The 14,875-nt window shown below is 38.9% G+C and overlaps 1 protein-coding gene across 2 annotated transcripts in view; it reads left to right on the forward strand.

Moving 5' to 3' along the window:
* The first annotated feature begins 816 nt into the window (after positions 1 to 816).
* Positions 817 to 14,875, forward strand: part of pld1b (phospholipase D1b) — a 33,253-nt gene continuing 19,194 nt past the window's right edge. Inside the window, exon 1 of one of the 2 annotated variants that reach the window (XM_026362481.1) lies at positions 817 to 915. The gene's annotated coding sequence lies outside the window, so the exon portion shown is untranslated. Of the gene's footprint in view, positions 916 to 11,315; positions 11,494 to 14,875 lie in introns of those variants that run through there. The other variant, XM_026362479.1, reaches the window with a different exon arrangement.

Consider the following 14,875-nt stretch of genomic DNA (forward strand, 5'->3'; position numbering starts at 1 on the left):
TGTTATCAGCTGTGTCAAGTTAGAGAAAGAAACCTAGATAATCCTAATGTCAGGAGACTTGTCATTCAAAATAAAAGCTTTTCATTTAGGAATCATGCTCATTCAAGCATTTTCTAATGCCTTGTTTTTTTGCAGTTTCTTGCTTAAAATTTGTGTTTGCTTGTACATGAAGTGGGTTTCAATCATATACTATGATTATATATGATCACCAGCTAATTCGGTTATCTTTTCAATTAACTGACTCATCATTTGGCCTCTATATTGTCTTGTTTGGGATGTTTAACTTGACAAATGATGCAAATCTTTATTTATTTCAGCAATGGGCTTTGATGCAAAATGACCACAGAGAAAACATTATAATACTGTATATCTCTAACTAATCGCCTTCCCTTAATCTTGTACGATGTTGCAATGACAATAAAAGTTTATCTCTATTTCTTGTCACTAATTCCATGACCTCACAAGTACTCATACAAAATGGTACCACTAGCTAAATAGCCAACATTATCTTCACTATATTTTTTAATACAACCCATTGATTTGAGCTACTAATATATAATTGTGATATTTTTTTTTGTCCTGATGTTGTTACATTGTTTCCCATCCATCCATTAACATGAGGTACATAGTAAACATATTAACTAAATAACAAGTTTAATGCATTTGCATAGTTAAAAGACTTATTATGAACTCACGTTTATAATATAAAGTGGATTACATTAGGCTTCTGAATCCAGGCGCAGTTCACAGGCGTTTCCATCCGGCTCATTGGGATTTTATTTTGAAAGTAAAGCCTCAGGAAGTGTGTGACTGCTGCTGGACTCCCAGCAGCTGGTGGTTTTGGCCGCCGCTGGTTCTCCGTGCCTCCACACACTCAAACCACCAGCTGCTGTTCGCTTCACGTCTCATCAGGAGGTAAGAAAAAGATTCAGACTCTGGGGTTTTCAGGCGTTTAGTGATATATTTTAGATTAACCACGTTGTCGTCCTTTGGTAAAGTTTGCTCGTGGCTGCGCAGGTGCGTAAATTAGTGACAGTGCGCGTAAAGTTTGTGCGTGATTGATGATGCGGTGATGTAAAACAGCGGCGGCGACGTGGTGGGTGGTTTTGGGTGTTTGTTTTTTGTTTTTGTTTTTGGCATGTGAGGGCATCCGTCCTCAGCAGTGTCCCGGCTGAGCATCCTGCTGTTGTCCGCTGGACTGTGGAGGTCAGATATCAGCCGAGTGTGAGTGTCGGTGTCGGGGATGTGAATTGAATCAGACCCACGGGTTCGTGGACGTCGTCTCAGGAGGATCAGAGCGGGTCAGACCCAGACAGAGGAGTGTGTCAGCAGCAGCATGTCGGCTGTGAGCTGGTGTGACGCTCAGCTGGCCTGTCACTGCGCGCTTCTTCCTTTTTTCACCCCCGTTTAGATCAGTTAAAGCAAACACAAACCACTTCCTCCAGATCAGCAGGTCCATTTCACTGCTTCATGCCATCCCACACACACTCACACACTCACACACACACACACACACACACACTCACACACTCACACTCAACACCTCCTGTGAGAACTTACATCACCTCCACCCAGTGTTTAATAGCATTTAGCGGGTTCATTTTTCCACCTGTCTGTAAAAACAACCGCTCTGACTTTATCAGCCCATGAATGCTTATCTGTTTGCTTTTCCTCCCACCTCTTCATTTACTGCTTCTGATTGAAACACACCCAGCTGATCAACTCTAGGGAGCAGTAAATTGAAATCTAAGACACTTCATGATGTTGGGTCACACCAACTGAAAACCTAAAGCAGTTTATCTCGTTCTGCACTAAATCCTCCTCTTATTAAGGTGCTAATGTTCAGTTCTTGTTTGTTAGAGGCATTGTATTCAACTGAATGGGATTCTTAGTTTTATCTTGCTCTTCCTACCATATAAGCTGGTAACTGAGCACATACTGTGCAAATGTTACATTCAACTAAACTATTTTACTGTAAATGCCTCTGTCGTTGTTTTAGTTTCAGTCGTGCTTGTTTAGTGTTGTCCGTGTGCTCATTGTGAGTCTCTGTTCTCTTTCTGAATCATTTCGTGGTACTTTCGAGTGGGTATTGGGGTATTGGGGTATTTCTGAATTGTTGCCGCCTGTATTTGCTTCTGTTAGTCTCTTTAGTGTCTTTTTATCGTAGTACTTAGTCTAACTGATGTCATTTAAGTCTCCTTGTGCTCTTGCTCCCTTCTGTTGGAGACTTTTTATGTTGTTGTGATCATTGTGTGTTTCTTTGTTTTCATTTGAAATCTTTTATTGAGTTTATTTGAATGAGACAGTTGCTATATCTAGCATGCCGTAGTCTTAATGTGGTCATATTCTGTTTATTGTGGTAGTTTTGCATCTCTTTGATGAACTTTTCAGGTGAAACTGTTGATCCAAACTTGAAAGAGGCTATGACCCCCTGAATTTCATAACCATTCAAGCTCTGCGGTGCTTCACTGAAAGCCTGCAGCAAACACCTTTAGGTAGTTTTGCAACCCCACTGTCCTCCTGCTGCAACACGTGTGGGGTAACATCAAGGCCACTTTGGGGTAGGAAGAGGTTGTTTCAATACCACTGTTACATGAGAGACAGGAGGAAGTACCTAAAGGGAAATTTTTCAAATTGGATAAACTGTTAGATATTAGTTGTCAAAGGTTGTTTTAAAATTTTCCCATTCTTGTGAAGACGATGTCACAGAAATACCCTAAGAGAACTTTAAATTTAATTTAAATTTAGCACAAACTAGTGCTGTTGTGAAACCAGAAATTAGTCGGTACCACTACTGCTGAAATTCTTTGAAACTCTTTACCAATTTCATTACCACAATAAAGAAATAAACTAATGAAATGAACGCATTTCAAAATAAACTTGTTTATTTCTTGGAGCCTTCAGGAAACACATACTATTACCTCATTGTGGTTTCATAACTCCGTTAGCGAGGGATGTGGTTTACGCACACGTGTTTTCAGGCTCATATTCTAATAAGTTTATGCATTGGCACGAGTCAAGTGTCATGAGCCATAGCCATAGGGACGGACAGACACCTGAAACCATATTTCCTGTGGTCCTGGCCATCTCTGGCACAAAGACATATGAATGTCATTACTGTTGTTAAAACACTGAGATACAGTTTGCTGTCAGAGTTAAAGACGGTAGTCTGACTCACTTGTTCAGTCCAGTGGAGACTGACTAATGGGCTTAGGTCTTTTATTGTCATACACAGGTAGGATACTGTGTGTGTGTGTGTGTGTGTGTGTGTGTGTGTATGTGTGTGTGTGTGTGTTATAAAAGCAAACACACCCACAAAGTCAATTAAGCACTCCCATCCTGTGGACTGTATTTGCTATAAGTGCTATTACATAAATATTCATCATACGCAAACAGATAGACAGTGGGTGTGGTGGGAGTCTGACAGTTGGCGTTTTTACGTGGTCTTATTAAGAAAGTGCTCCGTGCTGGTGATCGGGGGACGCGTTTACATGCACTGTAAGTTGTTAAAGTTTATTTGGCACCACAGTCCAACGAGAGAGTTTAGCAGCCACAGCTTCTTAAGAGTCTCCTTTAGTTTTTTTTTAGAGCCAGGAGCGAGGGAACCGCCAACAAACCGCAACAAGAGGAAGTGACATCAGGCTGCATGAGTCTATGATGCAGAAAGCTGGATTTGACAGTGAGCTAGTATAAATTGGTAACCAGGTTACTGTAAGTCTGTATAGATGCAGCAAATCAGTAATCACATTATCCCAAAATTGCATTACTTCTCATGAATCACAACAAAGCTGTAAAGTAAATGAGAAGAACCAGCATTTGACTGGTAGAAAGTGATCGGTTTCAACACAGTGGCGAAGCTGAAGAAGAAACAAATAATAAAAATAAAATATGTGATGCTGTTCACTCACTGAAACGCCCTACATGATAGAAATATCTTTCCAGCTTCCTTCAACTGCCCCAAATAAACCTTAGATAGTCCTGTGGTCATCGAGATAGAGCACATTCTTATTCTCAGCGTGTGCACAAACAGGATGTGACAGCAGTGCTCGGGGTTAAAGACATTACCGTGTAAACAAAAGATCACAGGTTTGATCTTGACTGCAGGAGCGTGTCGCATTAAATTAACTCTTGATGAAGGGCTTTCGTCTCCATCGCGTTGGAAGCAGCTCCGGTTGCATGGGCCACATTTGTGTTTTTTTTTTTTATTCTGGATGGAACAAATTCCCATGACACCACTGTTTACAGTATGCGGTTGTGGAATCAAATAATATTGTGACAGAGTTTGTTTACAGTCTTTACAGTCGGTAATCAGAAAGAATGTGGAGACAAATGATTGAAATACGCACTCCACCATGTGCAAACGTCATTAATCTGCAGCTGTGCTTTGAAAAAAGAGACGGGTTCATTGTTGCTGCAGGTGTTAAAGCGGACAAGACAAACCACCCACTGCACTTGGTTTAATCCAGAATCTCCTGGAAACTGGTAAACTTACTGAACTCAAATGACCAAACGTGCAAAAAGAATTTTTTTCATATTTTGTTAAAAAATCTCACATTAGCTTACCTGTTTATACTATACTATACTATACTATACTATACTGTGGATACCAGCCCTTTGCTGCCCAGGCCAAATTACAGCCTCTTTCTCCATGTGTCCTTAATGCTGTTCATGTTGTGGACTTCCCATCTGCTTATTACCTGTTCTGTTCTTGTTCCTGCAACTGTTTACACCTGTAAATCATAGTCATCATTGTTTCAGTCAGACTGCACATGTAGTCTGATACTTTTCTGACCTCTGGCTTTGCGGCTCTCTGCTGGCAACAGCTGTAGCTGGATGTATTATGTTTTTAGGTTGTCCATCTGTCATTCACATTCTTGTGATTCCCTTGCTTGAACTATAAGAGTTTGGACGGACATGCACGGAAACATCAACTTGACTGATTTGCAGAGGCCTACAACTGATGCAGTCATTCTTATTTTATGAGCTAAGCCGGTGATTTGGCTTGTGTCCCCTTCAAACACCTCCTAAATTTTCACCTCTAATCAAAAGTTATGGATGATAAACACACACAGAGAGGGAGATTTGTTTTTGTTTTGTAGAGATAACGATTTTTTTTAAATGGACAAAAAAAAAAAAAAAATTTAAAGCAGCATTAACACAGACAGAGACTACCATTCATATTTTGCAGATGGTCCACTATTCTTATTATACAAGTATTACTGTTTTTTGGTTATAAAGCAAATTAAATACAGTTTCTGGTAGAATATTGAATTTGATGCAAAAATCCAAATGTGCTATCAAACTGTTTTGCTCATTGATTTCCATCAGTGCATGGTAACATTTCTTTGGCTGAAAAGTGACTCTCAGATGTTTACATATGGAATTTTTCTCCACGTTTTCCTGTTTGTTAATGGAACAAAATGCATAATGTGAGTTGAGTTGGTATGTTTGTGCTCTTCCAGCAATGCGTGAGCTTCCTCCTGCTTCTCATTATGTAATGGCATTTTAGGATGTGAGTGCCTAAAATATTTCAGCAAATTGAAGTCACACGCAGCCTGTTGTGCCACTGGTTTGACTGGTGAAGGTCGTGTTTGTTGCTTGTTTAAGGTTAAGATTGTGTGGTGGGAAGTGAACAGAGAAACTAAACGGAGACTGCACTGAGAGAGACACTTCACTTCACTGTCACTGAAAAGGCTGTATAGAAGCGAAGCATCTGGTTTATCTGACTTCACATCAGACATAACATACCCACTGTAAAGAGGAAGTGTGCTGAAGACTTGCTGTCACATGTATTGGATGATTAACCTGTCTTATGTCCCACCCCCCGGACACATTATGGTCTGGTTAAAGCCCCTCCAGGCCTCAAAGAACACAGTGTTTGTTGTCATTATTTGTGGCTGTCTCTGTCACAGTTTGCTGGTGAGTTACACTGAAACCCACAAAACTGCAGCTGAACTTGAGTATTTATTTTCTGCTGCAGATAAAAAGGGCTTCTTTTGACTACAACTTTTATTAGATACTGCAGCAGAATGTACAGCATGCTGAAGGAAATTATAAAGGGAAACCTGAGATGCAGTTTCCATTTGCAGAGCAGTCTAAAACATTTTGTAGACACGGGATCAGAGTGTCTGGAAGTCCACCCTGACATGCTTTACTCACTGAGAAGTGCTTTAGAGACAGCTACATGTCCTCTAAGATCCTCTAATTTGAGTCTCCTTTATTAAGCTAATTCTGAATGTGCAATAAAGCTACTTCTCTTTTTCTTGGTGACCAAATCTTGATGTGTGGTCATGCTTTGCATAAAACTGATTCAGTATTGTAAAAGCTTTGTGTAGATGTGAGTGGAAGAAAAACAGATCTATTTTCTATTATGTGTTAGAGCCACGCACTGAAAATGTCACAAACTTTTAACGTGGTCTCAGACCTTTGGACCCCACTGTGTATATATTCATTGCCCATCCAAAAAACAAAACGGTCACCATCTGGATTTAACCAAACTAATAGGTAAGAGCCTCCAATTACTGCACAGATTATTATTTTTCAGCTGTCAACAGCTTATTTATCCCTAACTAATGCAGTGAGTAGCTTCTCGTTTCAGAAGGGTCAAATTATTGACATGAATCAAGCAAAGGAAACATCTAATGAGATTGATGAAACTACTAAAACTGGGTTAAGAACTGTCCAGTGGAAGATCATGTGGTCTGATGAGTCCAGATTTACCCTGTTTCAGAGCAATGGAAGCATCAGGGTAAGAAGAGAGGCGGGTGAAGTGATGCACCCATCATGCCCAGTGCCTACTGTACAAGCCTGTGGGGGCAGTGCTATGATCTGGGGTTGCTGCAGCTGGTCAGGTCTGGGTTCAGCAACGTTATGGCTGACAACCTGAATATACTGAATGACCAGGTTGTTCCATCAATGGATTTTTTGTTCCCTGATATCACGGACATATTCCAAGATGACAATGCCAGGATCCATCAGGCTCAAATTGTGAAAGAGTGGTTCAGGGAGCATGATACATAATTTTCACACATGAATTGGCCACTACAGAGTTAAATAAATATATTTATATTTATATAATTTATATTTGTATAATGAATACTTTATTGATCCCCTTGGGGAAATTGTGGCTGGACAGCTGCCAGACAGTACCAGTGCCAGACACCTTAGCAAGTAGCCAGGAGGAACCAGGAATCGAACCACCTTAACCCCATTGAGAATCTTTGAGATGTGCTGGAGAAGACTGAGAACTCTGGATGTGAATAAATGTTGAGACATTGCAGAAGCTTATTGAAATGAGGCCACAGTTGATGCATGTAGTGATCAAAGCTAAAGGGGGTCCAACAAAATATTCATCTCTGCTTTTAACAATAGAGGATGTACCGCTGTACCGCAGCAGTACTGTACTGCTGTACTGAATGCTGTCGTGTAATTGTTTTCCACACATTGTAATTATGCAACAGTAGTGTTTCAGGAATAGGACTGTGCTCATTGTTCAGCTACTTATCATTAAAATCTGTTTTAGTTAAACAAGAAATTGCATTGTTTTTAAGGGTCAATAAACTCTGCTCTTGATTTCAGCTCTGGAGATTGAAGCTAGAAAATAAATATTATTTTCAATTATAATTAAACAAAGCATTAAGATAAATTGTAAATCCACAGCCTGTACTGTAGTGAGTTTAGTATTTCCTTCACCACTGACAGGACTGATCTTGGTCACAGTCTATATTCAGTAAATTATAAATGCTTTAAGCGGAGCTGATCACCAGGTGGCAGTGTCATGCTGTGTTATCATCATGGTCATGTTATTTAAAGAAATGTCTTTCACATACCATCAACCCCCATCAGAGGCGTTACTTTGAATTTCCTACTGTTAGTCAAGCCTGTTTGAGTCACAGTGTTAGCCACGTGTGTGCTTTTCTCTGAGTCATTCTGACGTTGGACTTCTGCCACGCTCCTGCTACAGCACAATGACAGTCGTTCATTAAGATGAAAACCTGTTTGTTCAGGAAATAAATCACCTAACAGCAATGCTGACACTTCTAACATACAATGTACTGGCAAATGAGCAAAAGAAAAGCAGTTTGTTTCCTTTTTAAGACCACTTAAAGGATTTGACCCCTCATTATTATGAATGTTATTGTGCTGTAGAGGAATTGCCCTACTTCGGCTTAGAAATATCTTGGGGTGAATCGGTGCAAAACGCAGCTGAATATTAAGCAGACTCACACCTTTCTTTAGTTTTTTTATGTGTAAATTGAATTTGGCACCTATAATAAAATGCTTAATAACTCTTCTATGGTTTTGAGGTTGTTTCCTGAGAGTCACAGAGAAAACAAATTAATTAAATAATTAAATTACTTAATAAGTAAAAAGGAATTAAAAGCTTGAATAAGCTTGAATATGAGAATAATGTGGAAAATGAACGAGTCCCCTTATTGATTGGGTTACACAGCTCAACTGTGCTGGTTGTTGACCTTTCTGTGAGATTGAACACTGAGCAAGAGCGACTGCAAGAATCATCTGAGCAATGTGTGAATAAACGGTTTAACACGAGCTGCCCTACTTTAGGGTTTTTGTGCACAACTGTGTACACAGTTGGCTTGAGTAAATTAGTGGTTCTTGTGTGCTCATTGTTCGATGATATTGGGATTGTTGACTCCTTTTATTAATGAAAGAATCAGTGTTTGTTCAGAGACCCTGATCTTGCTCAAAGTAAAAATGTGCTGCTGATATTTAGACTAAATTAAAACTGTGTGCATTCAGGATGAACAAACTATATGAAAATATATATTTGAATTAGGTTATTTTTATTTTGTATTGACCTTGTCACTGGAAACTGCATGATACTTTGTTTAGTAACAAACAGAAACAAATTTTGCAAATATGGATAAATATGCATATGTTTGTGCATGTCTGCCCCTGTGTATGTTTGTGTGTTTGCTGCAGCCCTTACGTGTGGGTGGGAGTCTGAATGCCGTGCTCCTTGTCTGGAATGTCAACAATGACTCATGTCAGGGCTGGGAGCTGCAAGCTGCTCAGGCGGCCAGTTTCACACACACTATATTACACTATAATGCAGAAGTCACACTGGTTCCACTTGTTTCCCAAAACAATGTCTCACAGCTGGGTGTCATGAACAATGATGACACTGATTCCAGTGTTTTTACAGTATAACTGTTTGGGCTTTTCCTTTTACACTCAGCCACCCTTAGAGGAGTCAGTAATGTTTCTATGATTAAACAGAAATTAATTTGTCTGTGACCTTAACTGGTGACCATATGAACTGTAACTTTAATTAGGTGTTTTTTTGGATTTAATAGATGAACTACTGTACTTTAATGTTTGTGTGATTTTTGGTCATTTTTCAAGCCGAAATGTTGAATTTGAAGAAAACACTTTGCAGTTTTAGAAAACATAATGAACATTTTATGACCTTTGGCAGATTAGTCCATCAATTAATTTATCTAGAAAGGTAATATGCAGATTAATTGAGAGAGGAAAGGCATAATGTAAATGGATACTTTCTGGAAAATCCGCTTATTTGAGGTACTTTTTTCCTTGGTGGAAAGATAAATTGCACTCAGATATTAAAATGCAGCAGCTTGTAAATGAACCATGACATCACTGCGAGGCTTCTCTTCTAGAGAATGCCAATCAGCAAAATCAATTTTTGGCTCCAACATTTTCCAACATACTCACTCTTTGAATATGCTCTGTCTTCAAAAGGGCTCTGTTTTCTGTGCACCTGTGTGCTACCTGCAACTAAAATAAACTGAAATGAAATACTACAGTATGTATGTAGATGTTAAAGCTGTAAATAGTCTTTACAGGTGGAAAAGAACGTTGTAATTATAATGTAACTAATAAAATAATGTAATTATTCCTCCTGTTCATACTGAACATTATAAGATTTTTCTCCCTTATGTCACTTGTAGGAGCCCATATTATACCAAATTCGCTTTTTGGTCATTTTAGTACTTTTACATTACTCTTTGGTGCCTGTAGACACAAACTAAGTATGTTAGAAGAGCACTCCTTTGGAGAGGGTCTGTGTCGCACACATCTTCAGACTGGCCGCTCACTACAATCTACACAATTCTTTAGCACGACAGTATACTGGCACATTTTGGGGACTCCAAGGACCTGTTTTTAAGCCCCAAAAAGGGGAATAATACTTTAATGTGAACTGTGAGGGTGCAAATGTTTATTTCACATTTCATTTCAGGCTTCACTCACCTCAGTTAGACAAATCCAGCAAATCTGCTAACATTGCAGCTGTTAGTCTAAAGACGCTATATGTTATATATGAATAATAACCTTATATTTGGATCATCTCAGATGGCTAAATCACAATATAAGCTTCAAACATGTGCATGCATTATTTAACAGAAAGAGGATTTTTTTTGCCCTCCATCAATAGAAATGAATTCAGAACAATTGAAAAGAAAATGTTCACTGAAGAAAGTTGACTATCGTTTAAAATCAACATTCTTTAAAATTCCTCCTTTCAAATGAAAACTGTTCTCACACTCACCTACAGTCAACAGTCACATGCTTGTTTTGTTTGCTCTGCAGCTTATGAAAACGCTTTCAAATAGACAAAATGCAAGAAAAAAAAAACAAACAAACACCTGTTGAAAGAAGATGTTAAAAAGTGACGGCTGTTCTTGTTGTTTCCATGAACTTTCTAATGATGCAGATATAGTGACCCCCTAAACATTTCCATCGTGTGCTTTTTGCAGCATATTTCTGTGTTTCTTTGTTTATTGTCTTGGCAGCTTTTAAAAAATATATATATTATTCCAAATTCATCTTCAAAAAAGGTTTGTTCAAAAAATGTGTCTGTTTGCACTAAATTGACCTCTCAGGGCCACTGTAGCCCAACACCAAAGTGAACGGTCCCACAAAAGCGGCAAATTGTGCAGAAGCTGGAAAAGGGGATAGTTTGTAAAGTTCTACAAATTTAATTTAATATATCATGGTTTTCTGTTGATTGATTAGAGGATGAATTGTTGCAGCTCTCATTGAGTCACATATGGACCAACAACTCTAGTGTTGAAGAAACTTGGACAGGTGCCTCAAACAGGAAGCCCCCCCACTCCTCTCTGATTGGCTGTCTTTAGGCTCTTGAAAGCCTCTCAGCCAATAGCGTCTCCTCCATTCCTTCCATGTCCCTCCCCCCTCAGTCTTCCTCTTGTGCGTCTGTGTCGCTGCAACACTCCACTCTCAACGTCGCTGACTGCCTGTCACAACTGTGTGTGTGTGTGTCTGCAGATGTGTGTGACTGTGTGTGTGTGTGTGTGTGTTATTGAGTGTGTGAGGAGATTTAAAGAGGAGAAGAAACACGGCAGAGGAGGAGAGCAGCAGATTGTTTTTTTGTTTTCAGTGGGATTGTTTTTTACCAGAACGACAATTAAAGGAAGTGAAGTCCTTATAATGATGATGATGAAGATGATGAAGATGATGGACTTCCCTCAGCCTCCGCAGGCTCAGGTCAGTAGAAGCCGAGACTTTGATCTTCTGTCTGGACTGTTGATGGTCCCCGGTTTGACTGGAAACCCTGTGCATGAGTGTGTTTGTGCTGCTGAAGTTGCAGGAAAATCTTATTGTGATTAAAATCAAACACTTAGGTTTTTCAATTAGTCTTTTAGACCCTAAATATGGGAAATAGCAAGTGAATCAGAGTTCAAAGTAAAGCTGCAATGATTAATTTACTTGTCAATCAACTTTTTGATACTTCCCAGTACAGTGGTTATGTAGAGGTCTTTGTTGATCCAATGCTTATGTTTGTTTATTATCTGATCAGCTGTTTGTACTAACATTCGTTGACAAGGTGAAGCCCAGATTTACTCTTCTCGTCTTCTGGGTGCATGTGTCAGTCACACTGCAGTTTAATGATCTTTGATTCATCGCACACTATTCATTTGATTTTCATCCTATTACTCATTTTCTGGATTAGAATTAATTCAGTGTATCTTTTATCTGCTTTCTGCTGTGATCTAACTTGTCTGTCAGTGTGTGACTAAACTTGTTTGCTCCAATAAAACCATCTATTGAAATGACAAAGTACTTACTTATATTTTTGGTAATTGGTTTGAATTTTTTGAATTGTCACTGATTACTGCAAAATTCAGAGGAAGACTTAAAACATTACACGCATCTGTGGGTGTTAGGGAGACGAAGAGTTAATTTCTAGAAGTTATAAGAAAGCGGAAAAATGGGGATTTTTGTGTGTGGAAATCAACTAGCGGGAGTTTGTGTGTGTGTGTGTGTGTGTGTGTGTGTGTGTGTGTGTGTGTGTGTGTGTGTGTGTGTGTGTGTGTGTGTGTGTGTGTGTGTGTGTGTGTGTGTGTGTGTGTGTGGACTCCACAGTCAGCCACTTGGCTGACTAGTGAGTGCTGCAAAGAAAGAGGGGGTGACTCAAATAATGTAAGTGCTCATTAGCCTGGGAATAATGCACAAACACACACACACAACCACATCCAAGTTACGACATGAATGAATCATCTTAAAATGTTTCAAGGTTAATAACAAAACTCAGCTTAATATTCTGTCCTGATTTGAGTCGCGTAGATTTAATTTGGGTCATGCCCTCAGAAATTCCTCAAATATAAAGTATTTGTCCTGCAGCCTGTATTAATATATAGTCCTAAATGAATAAAAGGAGGTTTCTGCAGGTCTACAGAGTCATTTAGCCTATTTTGGCTCCTGTGATTTTGCTTGTTGCTCTAATGGTTCAGTTCAGTTCAGTGTATCCAAAAGCAGCAGGACGCAGCTGCTTCAGATCTAAACAACCTCCGAACACGACTGTACCTGCGCCGCACTGTGGAGCATTTAGCAGCTAACGAACCCAGTGTTTATTCTCAGTAGTTGATGAAGACAAAAAAACTGAGCTAAAAGAGTGAATATTCATAGGCTGTTGTGTGTAGGCCTCAGATGTGTGTGTAACTGTAGGATCTATTTCTTTGTCTTTATAGTGCATTTGGAAAAACTTTGGGAGTATGGATTTCAGTGACCACAGTTTTCAGACCATAATACAGCAGCGTCTTTACAGGATCATTGTAGCCGTTGTAAGTCCTTAGATTACACCTTAAAATCCTTCTAGTGGCTCTACATGCAGAATTTTAATGAGAAACATCTTTGAAGAAGTAAGGAGTAAGAAACAATGGTACAAATACAGCAAAATTATAGCAGATATATCTGTAGATAAGCGTGTTTACAGGATACTTTCATTCCAAAATACTCTATGCCAGTCCACCTTAAATTCCACCCTAAAAGTCAACCAAAAAATAGGAAGCGAAAAATACAACAGAGTAGCAGTTCACGTTTCACCACTTTTATTCTTCGTGTGATGTTTAGTGCTGATAGTGTTGTGCTCCCAGAAGAAAGAAAAGAGCCGAGCTATTTTGTGCGAAGACTCAACCCAGCAACATGAGAACATTTTAATCTGTATCATCTCAGTTTTCTGCTCAGTGTCATCCACATCGATCCAGTCTTTCTTTCTCTTCTTTATTTCCATTCTCTGTATCACCGGTTTCACCAGCAACTATTGTTCACACACCTCACGTGCACTTTTGGGCACGTTTCATTTCTCTGTCACACACTTTCAGTCCAAACTTGTCAATAGATGCTTTCTATGCTTCAGGCTATGTCTTGCACAAAATGTGTGTTTATGTGCATCTGTCTTTGTGGCATTTTGGTATTTGCATAGAATTTGTGTGAGTTTGCAACGAGAAACAATTTGTGGATGTGAGGATTGTGCTGAATTTTATTACTACGCATTCATTGGAAAGATTTTATCTCCTGTGATATTAAATTTAGAAATAACGACCTGTATTTTCCTCAGAGTCTTTATTAGAAGCAATGTTATATTAAAGAAGACTTCTTTTGGCTATTGTAAAATGTTGCATACTTTACTGTTTTTTAGGAAAAAGTCTTTCTTATCTGCTCTTGTGTTAATTTGTTTTTGTGCTTTTGCAGTTTCTTTGATTTAATAACAATTAATGTTATACAAAACAGTAAATCAGATGCTATAGGTAACAGAAAAAGAGAAACTTAGAGACTCGGATCTTACTGCAACTAGTATACCAGTCTCTGTTTAAAAATGTATGGTATATTAAATCTTAAAGTAGTGCTACTAGCATACACAGTAGGAGGATTTAAATGTTTAAACGGTCTTTAAGACTGCTGTACTATACTCCTGTACTATAATGTGACTGTTATGCCTAAAAACTGAAAGGAAAGGGTTCGGGAAGTGTGTTTCAGATGAGAAGATTAAAATTATTGAGTTATTGTGTTTATTCAGGGTCATTAAACCACACTTTTATTTGGTCTCTCTTGGGTTCCGACTTCCTTGATATGGGACATGCTTCCTGCCCGCTGAGGTTGGTGGTGGTTTCTTCCGGAGGAGGAAGTGAAAGCAGACAAACCACAGTCACACCACAAGTTTGTATAGGACCAAAACATAAACTCTTGTTTCCTCAGAAGTTCACTTTTGAAACTTTCAGAGAGGTTGTGTGTCAGGAAATGCATCACTCATGAGATGTAGCTTCGTAGATAAGTGGCTGCTTGTGATTTGTGAGTATTGGTTTTCACTGTTTCATGATGAAAATGTAATCATTATTTAAAGTTCCCCATTCTGTGACAGCAATTATGTCTTGTTATCTCACCTCTGAACAAGAAAGTATATCCTTTATATACGTATAAAAATAGGTTGGCAAATATTACTACGGCACTTTTCAGATCTATATACAATATGATAGTCTTCGTCTATGTATTTGTCTGGTATGTTAATATTTGCTGCAGCTTTAATCAAACAGACAAGATAATCGTGGAGAGATCAGCGTCACTGGTGCAAACAGCAATGAGTTAAGAA

This window comes from Anabas testudineus, chromosome 2, assembly GCF_900324465.2.
Source record: "Anabas testudineus chromosome 2, fAnaTes1.2, whole genome shotgun sequence".
Lineage (NCBI taxonomy): Eukaryota > Metazoa > Chordata > Actinopteri > Anabantiformes > Anabantidae > Anabas > Anabas testudineus.